This window comes from Pezoporus flaviventris, unplaced genomic scaffold, assembly GCF_033815535.1.
Source record: "Pezoporus flaviventris isolate CSIRO_AGI_PZ_B2104156 unplaced genomic scaffold, CSIRO_AGI_Pfla_v1 ptg000007l, whole genome shotgun sequence".
Taxonomy (NCBI): Eukaryota; Metazoa; Chordata; class Aves; order Psittaciformes; family Psittacidae; genus Pezoporus; species Pezoporus flaviventris.
In genome coordinates this window covers 20,410,293-20,422,366 of record NW_026892555.1, presented here as the reverse complement: position 1 = coordinate 20,422,366, position 12,074 = coordinate 20,410,293, and the positions used below count along the sequence as shown (strand labels likewise).

The 12,074-nt window shown below is 47.9% G+C and overlaps 1 protein-coding gene and 1 long non-coding RNA gene across 5 annotated transcripts in view; one reads left to right on the top strand and one right to left on the bottom strand.

Annotated features, from left to right (window-relative positions):
* NCALD (neurocalcin delta) overlaps positions 1-11,337 on the bottom strand; it is a 53,098-nt gene extending 41,761 nt beyond the window's left edge. Inside the window, exon 1 of the mRNA XM_061447970.1 lies at positions 11,193-11,337. The gene's annotated coding sequence lies outside the window, so the exon portion shown is untranslated. The remainder of the gene's footprint in view (positions 1-11,192) is intronic.
* Positions 1-12,074, top strand: part of LOC133266610 (uncharacterized) — a 371,798-nt gene that overhangs the window by 295,167 nt on the left and 64,557 nt on the right. The gene's annotated exons all lie outside the window — the stretch shown is intronic.

Sequence of the window (12,074 nt, the reverse complement as noted above, 5' to 3'; positions counted from 1 at the left end):
TTTTTTTTCCCAAGGATTCCCACCCAGTTATGCATGATGACATTTACCACATCACCTGTGACTACAACACAAATGCATCTGACTTCATTCCCCAGCACTGGGACCAACTGGCGTACAAGTTCCCTCATCCACTCTAGTTCAATTTGCACGTTCCTGAAGAGTGACTGTATACCATCTGCCCCTTCGGATGGTCCCAGTGGCACAGACTAAGTCCCAGACTGGGAGGATATGAATTGGTGGAAAGAAAAACTGGAATAGGAGCAGCTGTAGGTGGAGAGCAGTTTTCATCACTGAGCTCCAGTGCTGGGGATGCTCCCTATTTCGTGCAGCATGGACACAACCAGCATCCATGGTACAAACACAGCCATTATCTTATGAAACCAGATAGCTTGTCACTTACTGGAATGTTAGTGATAAAGTAAGAAATGTCAAGGCTTGGGGGGGAGCAAGTTTACCTACTGGGAAAGGGGTATTAAGAAGGGATTACGAATTATACCCAAAGTCGGAATCATCTGGGACATGGTCTGCAAGTGGCCGCAGGCTCTTTCATGGGCTTTCTGGGGCTCTGAAGGCCTTTCAAGGCATTTGAAGACCAAGGAGTTTGACTGGGATGCCATGGAAGGCCGAATGCACCACTGGTGAGGAAAATACCAGCAGGAAGGGCTAGGGGAGGTGGGAATGGTGGGGTGGGCAGTCCAGCCCCTGCTGGGAAGGAGGAGGGCACTGGGGGATGACATCTGCCAGGTGCTGATGCTTTCTGGTGAGATAGGCAGGCAGGGGTCAAAACATCTCCATCTCAGCTCTGCACCCAGGCTTCTGCCTTATTTTGGCAACCCTCTGCTGACAGCAACACAGAGCCTACAGCCTTGCTCCGACACTGTGTATATGTGGGTCCTGCTCTCCACCACAATGGATGCTGCTTTTTACATATGCATCAATGGAACCCGTGAATGCCAACCCCAGTGAGGCTCGGCCCTTGTATCCCGTAATATCAGCCGTGGTAGGCTTGACCTTGGCACCCCAAATGCCAGTGCCAGTAGGCTCAGCTTCTACCCGCACTATGAAAGCCCATTGCTGGGGTTATTCCAGACCTCAGACCAGACAGAGGGCTGTGGTATGGCCAGTCCAGCTCCCCAGCACCCCGTATTTAGCAGCAGCATCTGTCCAAGCAGTGTGTGACTCATTTGGGTCTGTCCACCTCCTCACGTGGTGCCTTTCACTATGACTCTGGGGATTTCCACAGAGAGGCAGGCACTGCTGGCTCTGGTGGGGCAGAGCTGGGGGTCCCGCACACAGCACGTGGCAGCTCCTCTCCACCCTCCATTAGGGCAGCAAGAGGGCTGGCTGGTCTTCAGTGAGCACAGCAAGGATGGGATGCTCCTCTCCTCCTGCTCATCACTTGGGTGCCAGCCATCCACAGTGAGGTGAACTGCTGGATGCAGTGACAGCAAGTGCTGCCACCGGGCATTTAATTTTTAATTGCTCTCAGGGCTTCTTTTCCACCGTCTCCTGGCACCCCCGGGGAATGCTGCCAGCACCTGTCTCTGGGGCTGTTTGGCTGCATGCCTGACCATGAGGGATGAAAGAGGGGTGTCCCCAGCCAGCCCTGGTGGTGCTGCCAGGGAGCCCCTCCAGAGCAGCTGCTTTCCCAGGTCAGCATTCACTGACCAGACACCTGAAGGGCCAGGGCTGCATCCTGGCTCAGTGGGATCTGCCTGCATCATTCGTCCTGGGGCCAGGCTCCCTTGGGCTTATCTTCCCAGAGGCTTCCCCTCCTTCTCCTTCGAAGAAGCATCCACTATCAAGAGATGCTTCCGGTCACATTGGGCTACAGAGAACCTGGTTAGGAGAAGCATGCCGCCTGCCAGGGCACCTTCCCACTGTGCTGGCTATGAGCACATCCCCTGTGTAGCCGGAAGCCATCCTGACATGTTCAGGCTTCCCCTCTGAAAGAAGAATAATAACCGTTCCTCTGCAAGGGCAGCTGCAAGCCATGCAAACCCAAAGCTTGCCCTGAAGAAGCACTGCTGAGGTCTTTCAGGAAGGAATTGTCAGGCTTGACCCTGAGGAGGTGAAATTGCCTGAAATACTGGGATTGCCACCTGCCTGAGAGTTTGCCATTAGCATCCAAGGGCAGCTCTGAGTCCCCTTGGTATAGACACAGGAGCACATGCAGCTGTCCGTCTCAGGCTGCAGATCCCCTCCTCTCTCCACTTAAGCCATTCCTCTGCTTAAAAATGTTATTTTGGGAAAGAAATGAATAATGGGAACAGTGCTGGAAAAGCACAGGGCATTCAACAAACAAAAGAAAAGCTGCTATTTTTGAAAATGCCTCAAACTGGTAACTGGCTTGTCTTAACCCGTTCTCTCCCAGCTCTTTCTGCAATGCCTTGCCTTAAGTGCCATCTGCAAGCACTGTGGGAGCCACATGCAGCAAAGGTGTGTTTTACTACAGACTCTTGGTATGGAAGCAACACCACAGTGGAATAATAGCTGATATAGGGTGAATTGATAGTGAAATACACTTAAATTTTTAATCAGACACTTTGAATTAAGTCAGGTGGGGGTTCTGTGTCTAATAAAATGAGTGAAAGTCAGGCAAGCAGTCACCTTACTACCACTTCTGTCACCTTTTGTCATCTCTGAAAGAATTGTGCTTTTCTAATTGGGGCATTGCAAGCATTATGTGGACATGGTGACTGTGGGGGTCTAGCCCTGCACAGCAGCCCACTGCCAATGGTTCACAGAGAAAAGGCCATCACCGCTGCAAAAAGAGAAACTGAATCTCTATGGCTGTAAATCCAGGTAAACATAAACTTATCTTAACAAATTCACCAAGACTCCAGTGGAGCTGCGGTGGAGCATGTTATACTGCTGTTTTGTCAGCTCCCATTCACCCTTGCCACTGTTGTGACCAAGTCTGCAAGGTGCCTTTGCAGCCCCGGTCAGCACCGGCATGGCTCTCCTGCTTGTGGCATCCTGTGCCACGGGAAAGCACTGGTGACATCTGTGACACCACTGCAGGTAGCTCTGCAGGTCCTCCTGACAAAAGCAACCAGCCATCTTCCACCGTGGGCTAAAACCTAGCAGAAAACAGGCAAAATAGGAAATGAGTATGGCAGAATCACTGCCCTGTTGATGTTGGAGGAAGAATGACTAAGGCCTGGGCTCATGTTTTCAGTTCCTAAAGCAACACTGCCCTGCTATGCATGTTTGCCGGGACTCCCATAGATGCCACAAAGCCAGTGGCAGCGATGGGGGATGCTTTCTCGCAGGCAATCTCACTTCTGAATTGTCAGAAAAGAGCTCATCTTGTCTCCGGTAGGTGACTCCAGACAATGGATTTTCAGTTCCAGGAGAAGCCTGAGAAAATAGAAATCTATTTTTTGTTCAGGAAGAGAAGGGTTCCTCTTTCCACTGCCCCTCACCTTCCCAAGCCTCAGCACTTCTGCCTTTCACTGAGAGCTCTGCTTCTTCAGCTTTTACCTTCATGGGGACAAGGGGGACTTCCTTGGCAGGAGTCACTCAGCCCCTTTGTCAGGCTCAGACAGCAGAGGTAAAGCAGAACATAGTCTTTCTGCAGAAGTACGCAAAGGCTCTTCAATAACTAGGAGACCAGACAGTCCCAAATAGACCCCAGAGCTGTAAGTGGTTTAAAATCACATGCCATAAAACATTACATGCCTTGCAACTCACGGTGGGGATTTTGATTAAGGAAACCCTTCAATGCGGCAAGGAAGAACTGCAAATTTTGACAGTGTTCTCAATTTTTAGCAGTAAACTAATTGAAAGTGAAAGGTGAAGTGAAATAATTGAAAGTGAAATCTGCGTGCTGTATCAAATCAGCAATAATGTTCAAGCAAGAGGAGGTTGTGGTTAGACTGAAAGAGGTGTCCTTGGCCAGCTTCTTCTTATTATTCACATCAGCCTGTGAAATAAGTATACAAAAAATGCAGGGTGCCCTTCAGATGAGGCTGTTCTAGGGTCAGACCGACTTTACATGAAAAACCTCACAAAAGATAAACAGCTCTGAATAGGACGCTTGACAGACAAGTCCAGAGAACAACAGACAGTGTTTCTGCTGAGATATAATTGCTCTAATTGGACCTGGGCTCGCTAAAATGGTGAAGTTAAAGAGGACTGTGCAATCACGCTGCCATTCTGCACAAAAGAATAGTGTTGTGATAGGAAGCATATAGCAGTTGTGGAAATAATCAACGGCTTTGTGCTCGCTTTTCCTTGGTCTCTTGGATTTGCCATTAGGAACATGCACACAACACGAGCAGAATATTTTCTTTAGAGTTAAAAGTTCTAGGGCTGAACTGCTTCATGGCTGAAGTCTTTTTGAGTATTATTCAGCTGAAGTTAGATACTTCAAATGAGCGGGATCCATTGTGTTTTTGCAGTCCTGGAGGAGATGCAGAAAGGCTATGTGAGGCATAATCAGGGAATCTACCTGCTCTAGGAGCAAGGGAATTTAGCAAGGAAAGACGCTAACTTGACCTTCTTTGCCTTTAACTTGTCTTCTCTGAAGTGAAACCCTATAAACTACCTGATCTGCTTGTCTCATAAAACCTCTGTACATGTAGTCTTGGCTATCTCCAAAATCTGGTCTATAACATGAGAACAAGCATGAAGCTCTTTAATCGAATAAAACACCTTTGTCCTCCAGTAGCACCTACTGTGTGAGGGTTGACTACGCCATGTTTCTCCAGTGCTGTTTTGTACCCAGTACTGAGCAGAGACCACAGCCTGTTTAGCCATATCAGATGGCATCAAAATGACAGAGCACCACTATTAAGAGGAAGCATTTAGCTTTCCTAACTCCCTCAGACAGTCCTGTTTCACACAACTCTTGGCCTGTACTGCAGATGCCCAGCGACACTGGGCAACCTTACTAGAGGTCCCTGCTGGGGCAAATGCAGCAGTGCAGGAACAGTGACAGCAGAACAACCAAGAAGTGGCAAGGCTGCCCTTGGCCTCATCCCACTATCAGCTCAATGACCATAGAATCATAGAATACCAGGGTGGAAGGGCCCTCAAGGATCATCTGGTCCAACTTTTCTAGGCAAACCATGACATAGACTAGATGTCCCAGTGCCCTGTCTGGCTGAATCTTAGCAGTGGGGATGTTCAGTAGTCCACCACTTCCCTGGGGAAATCATTCCAATGGCTGACTGTCATGATGGTGAATTATTTTTCTCTTGTGCCCAGTTGGAATCTCCCCAGCCATAACTTGTGCCCATCACCCCATGTCTTTTCCATGTGACTCCTTGTAGAAAGGGAGACTCCATCTTCTTTGTAGCCACCCTTTAACTACTGGAACACAGCTTCCCCTAAGCCTTCTTCTCTTTAGGCTGGACAAACCCAGCTCTCCTATCTGGTCAGTTAGTCCTGCCCAGGGCTCTCCTTCCCCCACTTGCCCTGTCCCACCTGGTCCAACAGAGTCAGCGTGGCTCTGGCACACTCCTGGGGCCCTGTTCTCTTGACAGTGAAATTCAGCACACTGCTAAGAGGCTTTGTGACAAATGTGGCAGGTATAAACCTGTCTCAAAGCTTTCAGCCCCAGTGTCCACCTGCTTCTGTGCACAGACAAAGCCGGCTGAAAGTCTCCTACCCCTCTGGAGTTCTAAGTAGATTTAGATTAGATATAAAGAAGAAGTTCTTTACTGTGAGGGCAGTGAGGTAGTGGCACAGGTTGCTCAGAGAAGCTGTGGCTGCCCCATCGATGGCAGTGTTCAATGCCAGGTTCGATGGGGCTTTGATCAGCCTGGTCTAGTGGAAGGTGACCCTGTCCATGGCAGAGGGATTAGAACTAGATGATACGTAAGGTCCCTTCCAACCCAAGCCATTCCATAATTCCATGCCTTTATGACTATGACTCCATGATTCTATGAAATTTGCAAAACTATGGGTGTGATGCTCAGGAGCTGCTCATGTCCCACCTGCAAAACAGGACTCACGCACGGATCCCCAGGCAAGGCCATTTGTCCATAAAGAGCCAACCTGTGTTATTACACCCAAAAATGCCTTCTCAGGTCATTGTCAGTGACACGCTGCAAATCCTGCCCTTTGCTCACATTGCAAATACCTGATCCAGACTGCAAGACACGTATCACACAAAATGTGACCAATGGGGCAGGTGTCCCCCCTGTGCCCATGCAAAGCACCAGGGCTGGCTGTAGGTAAGTGCAGGAAGGTGGCTTTGGGAGGCACGTGGTCTTGTTCCACAGAGTATTTTGGGAGCACCTGTATCCCTGAGTCACTGGGAACCAGCCCGCCCAATCATCCATGCGGTCCTGAGTTCACAGGTCCACACTGCTCCTTTTCCTGCCTGGCCCTGACATTTCCTCTGGAAGAGCACTGGGGTTGTCTCTCAGCAGGACTGCGAGAGACCTATAGGGACATTGAAGCATCAAACATGCCCCACAGTCAGCTTCTACCTCCTCCCAATTCCAGCTTTGCTTTGTGCATCACAGGCTTCGCTCCACGCATCACAGGCTTTGCTCCACATATGGTCCTGTCCAACATCCCAACAAGGTGGTCAGAAAAACTGGCCATGATGCTCCCCGAAGTGTGTGTCTCTGACAAAGTTGGACAGGATTTATCAACACAACTAAAAAGAAAAGATATGCTCATTTACAGCTAATTTGTTTATGATAAGCCAAAGATCATAACAAGGATAGAAAAAAAAAGGTAAGGATTGACATCAATGAGATTTACACAGCTAAAAGCTTGCATAACATTGTGAACATGCACAGCAAAAAGTCTTGAATTACAAAAGAAGAGAAATAGATGTAAACTGAGACCCAGCCTCTGCTCTGTCCTGTGATAGGAGGCATTGCTGGGAATTCCACGCTCTGGGCAGATTAAAACCAGCATTTCAGCCTGAAGTACAAGCTTCTTGGCTTTCCTGTGTGTTAATCAGATCCTTACATTATCACAGTGTCATTTTGTGGCTGAAAGCAATTCAGCAGCTCTCAGCACAGCCAGGCTGAAATTCAGCTGAGCAGGATCCGAGCACTTCAGCTTTTAATGATCAGATGTTTCTGTGGAAATTAATCTTACAGAAAAATGAAGTTTGGCAGAAAGCTCACAGTGACTGCAGACTGCAGAAGGGAGAAGAACTTTACAACTCAGCCTTTACATTTTCCACCTATAGGATTTTGACATTTGCTAAAGTTGTAGTGAGGGCAGCTTCTTCACAGTGCTCCCCTGGGAAACACCACATTCAGCAATTCCTGAAGTACAGTTTCTAATTATATTTTCATACTGTAATGCTGTCTGAAATGCAAATTTGATGACAGAATAATTCGATCCATGTAAAATAATTACAAAATTACTGTTTCTCAAACCTCAACTCATACTAGCTGCTATTTAAGAAGATAAATTTAACAGCAGTGAAAGTACAGCCAAAACATTGTCTATTTTTTTAACTGTTATCTGACTATAACTGTCTGCACAGATTTTGGCTCACCATGGAAGATTACTTCTAAAATATGACTACCAAAAACATTCCAGAGTTAGGATTTTTGTTGCTTTAACTTGGAACCGACAACCAGCTCAACTTTTATTTTGCATTCAGAGTACCATACCCATGGCATCTGCTTTTAATTGGAAAAGCAACTGTTGATTAAAATACCAAATCTGTACTGCAGCTCAGTTATCATTTAAACCAGTTGTTGCTAACGTTGATGCAGGACATTAAATTAGCACAATGTAACGATTTTTAGCAGGGTGGAAACCAACTTCAGCAATATGTAATTTAAGAGCCTGAAATTCCATAATCCTACATCAGTTCCTAGTCTGACAATTCTTCCCCCTTATACAGGGGATTTTATTCCCCTTGAATTATTGCCTTGAGTAACAACTAGGACCTTTAAAAAGACAGAAATCTCATTCTGTTTGAAAAATGCAAGGACTCAGCATTCTGCTTTGCAAGTTGTTTTTAGGTTTTATTATGCTTCTAACCTAAATTTAGATTGTCATTGCCCATCAACTCAACCAGAACAAGGCAGAGCACACAAAAGGTTTGAGTGTGTTATTATTACTAGGCTAGAGGCATCAACAGATCATGTCTTTTTTTAATTTCCCTGTATGTATCCAGTTGTGTGAGAAGTGACTTAAGGAAATCTCAGTCCTGGTTTTAGCCAAGATATTTCCTAAGGTGAAATGCTTGAATTCTTTAGGAATTCTCAGTTTCCTCACCCTTCTCCATGGACAAGGAGGCTGTCAATAGAAACCGTCTCCTCCTTGTGTGTGTGCAAAGGGGTGACATTTGTAAATGATATGAAGGCTGATGGGAGGTATGAGGGTCAATCTGACCACCCCAGAAGAAGGTGGTTTCTCACCGAGCCCATGTGTAGTCTTACGTTTTTCTCTTTACGTCAGAGGATTTCAAGTCCAGCTAAGCTGGCAGTGTCACGGTTGCGGCGCTGGGCAGAGGATGAGGGATGGGGGGCAGCCACCTTTCCCCTCTCTCAGCGGTAGGAAGGAACCTACAGGCTGTTTGCTCTTTTCTAATGGTGGGTCAAATCAGGGCAGGGCGGAGATTTTGGGATGCTTAGCATTACATTGCCTGGCAACTTCACACACATACAGGGTAAAATCCAGGTGTCTGTCAAAAGGATTTGGTACACAGCTGACCAGCGAAAACGAGAGCATGAAACCACTGAGCAGAGGCATGCAGCCGTGGGACAGCTCAGACACTGTCCCCTGCTATTCCCCTCTGCCTTTTCCTCCAGCTGCACACTCTGGCACTGCCTGAAGCTGCCTGCTTGACCACATCTCAGCCATCCCCACCTCTGGGGCTCAAACAAGCCTGCCTGGGCTGATGGGATTCCCAAAGCCCCCAGAGGCTCAAAGAGAGGGGGCAGAGGTGGTCACTGCCAAGCAGGACACACCCCTGTGAAACCTCAGCAGCACTCACCAGCTGCCTCCTGCCACACCATGGCTGGGACCCTCCTGGTAAAATGTGAAGGAATTAATCATCCTCCTCTCTCAGGTCAAGCTAGAGCTTTTAGAAGACTTGCTCAGTTACCACTAATGCAAGATATGTCCATTCCAGCTGTTTATAAATATTTCTAATTAACAGCTCTTCAGCAAAAGTTGCATCAATTATTTTTGCCCTTGCAGGTGTTTTCAAGGCATCAAAAGCTACAAGACACTGTATGCAAGCCTAAATGAATGAGGTGAAGCCCCAGCCCTTCGTGAGCATCACTGCCACACTGACAACTCAAGTCAAACCTACCAGGAGACTGCAGCTATACATGAAGCCAAATTCTCCAGACTGGAAATTAATGACTTCTCTCGAATGGCAGGTGCTGCTCAGCAGGAATCAATCCCCAGACTCCATGCCTCAGTCCCTCACTGGACTTACCCCACTGGTGTGTGCTGGTGAACAGGCTGGTGGGTCACATCAACTGCCTCCTTTTGCCCTCCCCTCCTGCCCCACTCCACAGATTCTGAGGAGACCCGCCCATGCAGGTGAGGGGCAGGGACCACCATCAGCCAAAACACAGCTCTTCACACTGGTTTGCACCCCTATGAGAACACTGAGACTCCCACTCCCCACAGGAAGGCTGCACATGGGGTGCTAGCACCTCCACAGGGAAGCTCCAAGACTCCTGTAAACCTTGGTTAAACTCACTTGCAAGGAGCCAGTCAAGATTCCTCATGCACTGATGCATTGGCATCAGGTAAAGAATTTAATAAAGGAAATTAAAAATATTCCAGCCTCCCTAACATTGATATTCTAAGCACAAGAGTTAAATTGGAAAGAGCATATGAGATAACAGCAAGTGGAATGGTTTAGAGGTTTCAGATGCATTTATCCTTGTTGCTCTGTTAATAATAGGAAATGCAGTGAAATCCAGAGCATTAAGCCATAACTTTCCTTACAGAAGTGTTTTCAGTTTTAATCTCTGCCTTGCCTCCCTTTCTGAAACAATTGCTTCTGCTGCATTTGGTCACATTCAAATAATTTTCATAGAATTTTTTATCTTTTATTGCTCTGTGTTTCAAATTGTTTTGTAGCTCTGTGATTGTTTCAGGGTGGCAGCTGCTTTAGAAAATCATTACCATTATCAATAAACCCTTTGAACTTTGGGAGGAACGGAACAGGAGCATATAATTAGAGAAGATAAAACCGATTGAGCATACTTTTCCAGGAAACAACGCACACGATGCTTCAGCTGTAATCTGTTCTTAAAACGAATCTATATGTTCCCACACAAACAAACTCAGGCTGTGGCACTAAACTTCAGGAGCCCTGTGATTTCTTTCCCCGCAACAGCCCCCTCGGAGTACATGTAATACAGAAACAGACCCAAACCAGCTCTTCTTTTGACGAAAGGACCCAAATAGCGTTTCATTTTTCAATGACTGTGATGCAGTTCATGCTGCAGTTCTTTTTTTGGCTATTCTAAACGCTCTCAACCCACAACAGAAAAAAAAGGCAAAACCCAAGCCGTGTGTGTGCATGCGAGGGAAAGGGTAAAAGCCCATGTTCAGCAGCGCTGCTCTCTGGGCATGTTTCAGACAATTTTTCAGGAAGCTCTTGATCCTTCCCTTTGTAAACGCTATACGGTCAAGAGTGCCGCGTGCCCCAGGAGAGGGACAGAAAACCCGGGGAGCATGCAGGGACTCTGTGTGAACAAAGATGGTTTAAAGACTCGAACTTTGGGAGTTGGATTTCAAGCTGTAACTAACGGCATCGGCTGTGGGCTTCCCCATCAGCGAACACGTTAGGTACAAACCCGCCTGAATTGGGCAGCTTTAAAAACCTAATTATCTAAGCTCCAACGGAGTTATAAAGCTGTAGAGATGCCCCAATCAACAGAAAACCTAAACAGAATTTCTTACAACTCCTGAACGCATTAGCCTAGGATTACTCCTGTTCATTTGTATTCCTAAAGTGTCAAATGAGAACAATATCATTTTCTTCCCCTTTCATGGATCATTAATCTAAATTTAAGTCCACTTTGCAGTCTGCACACAGAATTAGTAACTGGAAGCCGCTCTGCATTTATCTGATGGTGCCGGGCTTGTTCATCAAGGCAAACTTCCAGCCAAAACAAACAAGTGAAAAAAATACCAGTCCCGATAAGCTGCTTTCTATTCTTTTTTTTTTTTCTTTTTTTTTTTAGGAAAGAACAAGAAATACCTGATGAGAACGTAAAGCAAACGGTTACCTCACACTGCAGAAATGCAAGTTGTTAATAGTCCATGCTCCGGCAGCCCGAGAAGCGGCGGCAGCGGCGGCGGGGATAACTCCTGCATCCACCGGGCTCACACGGCTTTGACTGCGCGGCCGAAACCGCAGGCTCTGCCTCCAGCTGACGTCAAGGCGGCTGTCACATGGCCAGGCGCAGGCCCAGGGAGCACGGGTTGTCCTGGCAACCCCAGCAGTGCTCCGAAACGGTTTCCATAGGTCATCTGTCACACTGCGCGCACGCTGAACACAGGCACGCAGCGCTCGCTGGAGCGGGCTGCGCCGGGGCACGGCCCCATGCCCGGCACTCTCCTTACCCTGTCCCCATGAGAAAATGCACCTCCCTCTTCCCCGTCTTCCTGCGTCCCCAGCCTCTGACAGAAAGAACCCCTTCACCCAAGAGGAAGGGTGAAAGCTCTGCCCTCCGCGTGTGCCACGGCACCTCAGTGATGCGCAGCCGGGCGCTGCACTGGCTAGCTAAAATTAGGGTCTTTCAAAATGACACGCAGCTGGGGCTTTATTCATAGTCACAGAGATGCACATTTGGTCACCAGCATCTCTGCGCGGGTTTGGGGTGAGGCAGCAGCGGTCCTTACTGAAGTGATGTGGGGCAGCAGCCGTGTGGGGCTGCTGGCCAAACCTCTAAGCTTCCTGGCCAGCGTGGCCTCAAGTCCCTGAGCCTCGGCCACCAGTCCCTCCTGCTCACCTGCCTGTGATGCTTCTCCTGCTGCTCCTGGCAAAATGTCCCAGGAAGAGGACAAAGCAGTGCCTGCCTAGACCTGGCTCCGACGCACCTCTGCAGCCTTATCCTGCAGGCAAAGACATGACACCAGTGTCTCAGATTTCTTTGTAACTCTAGCTG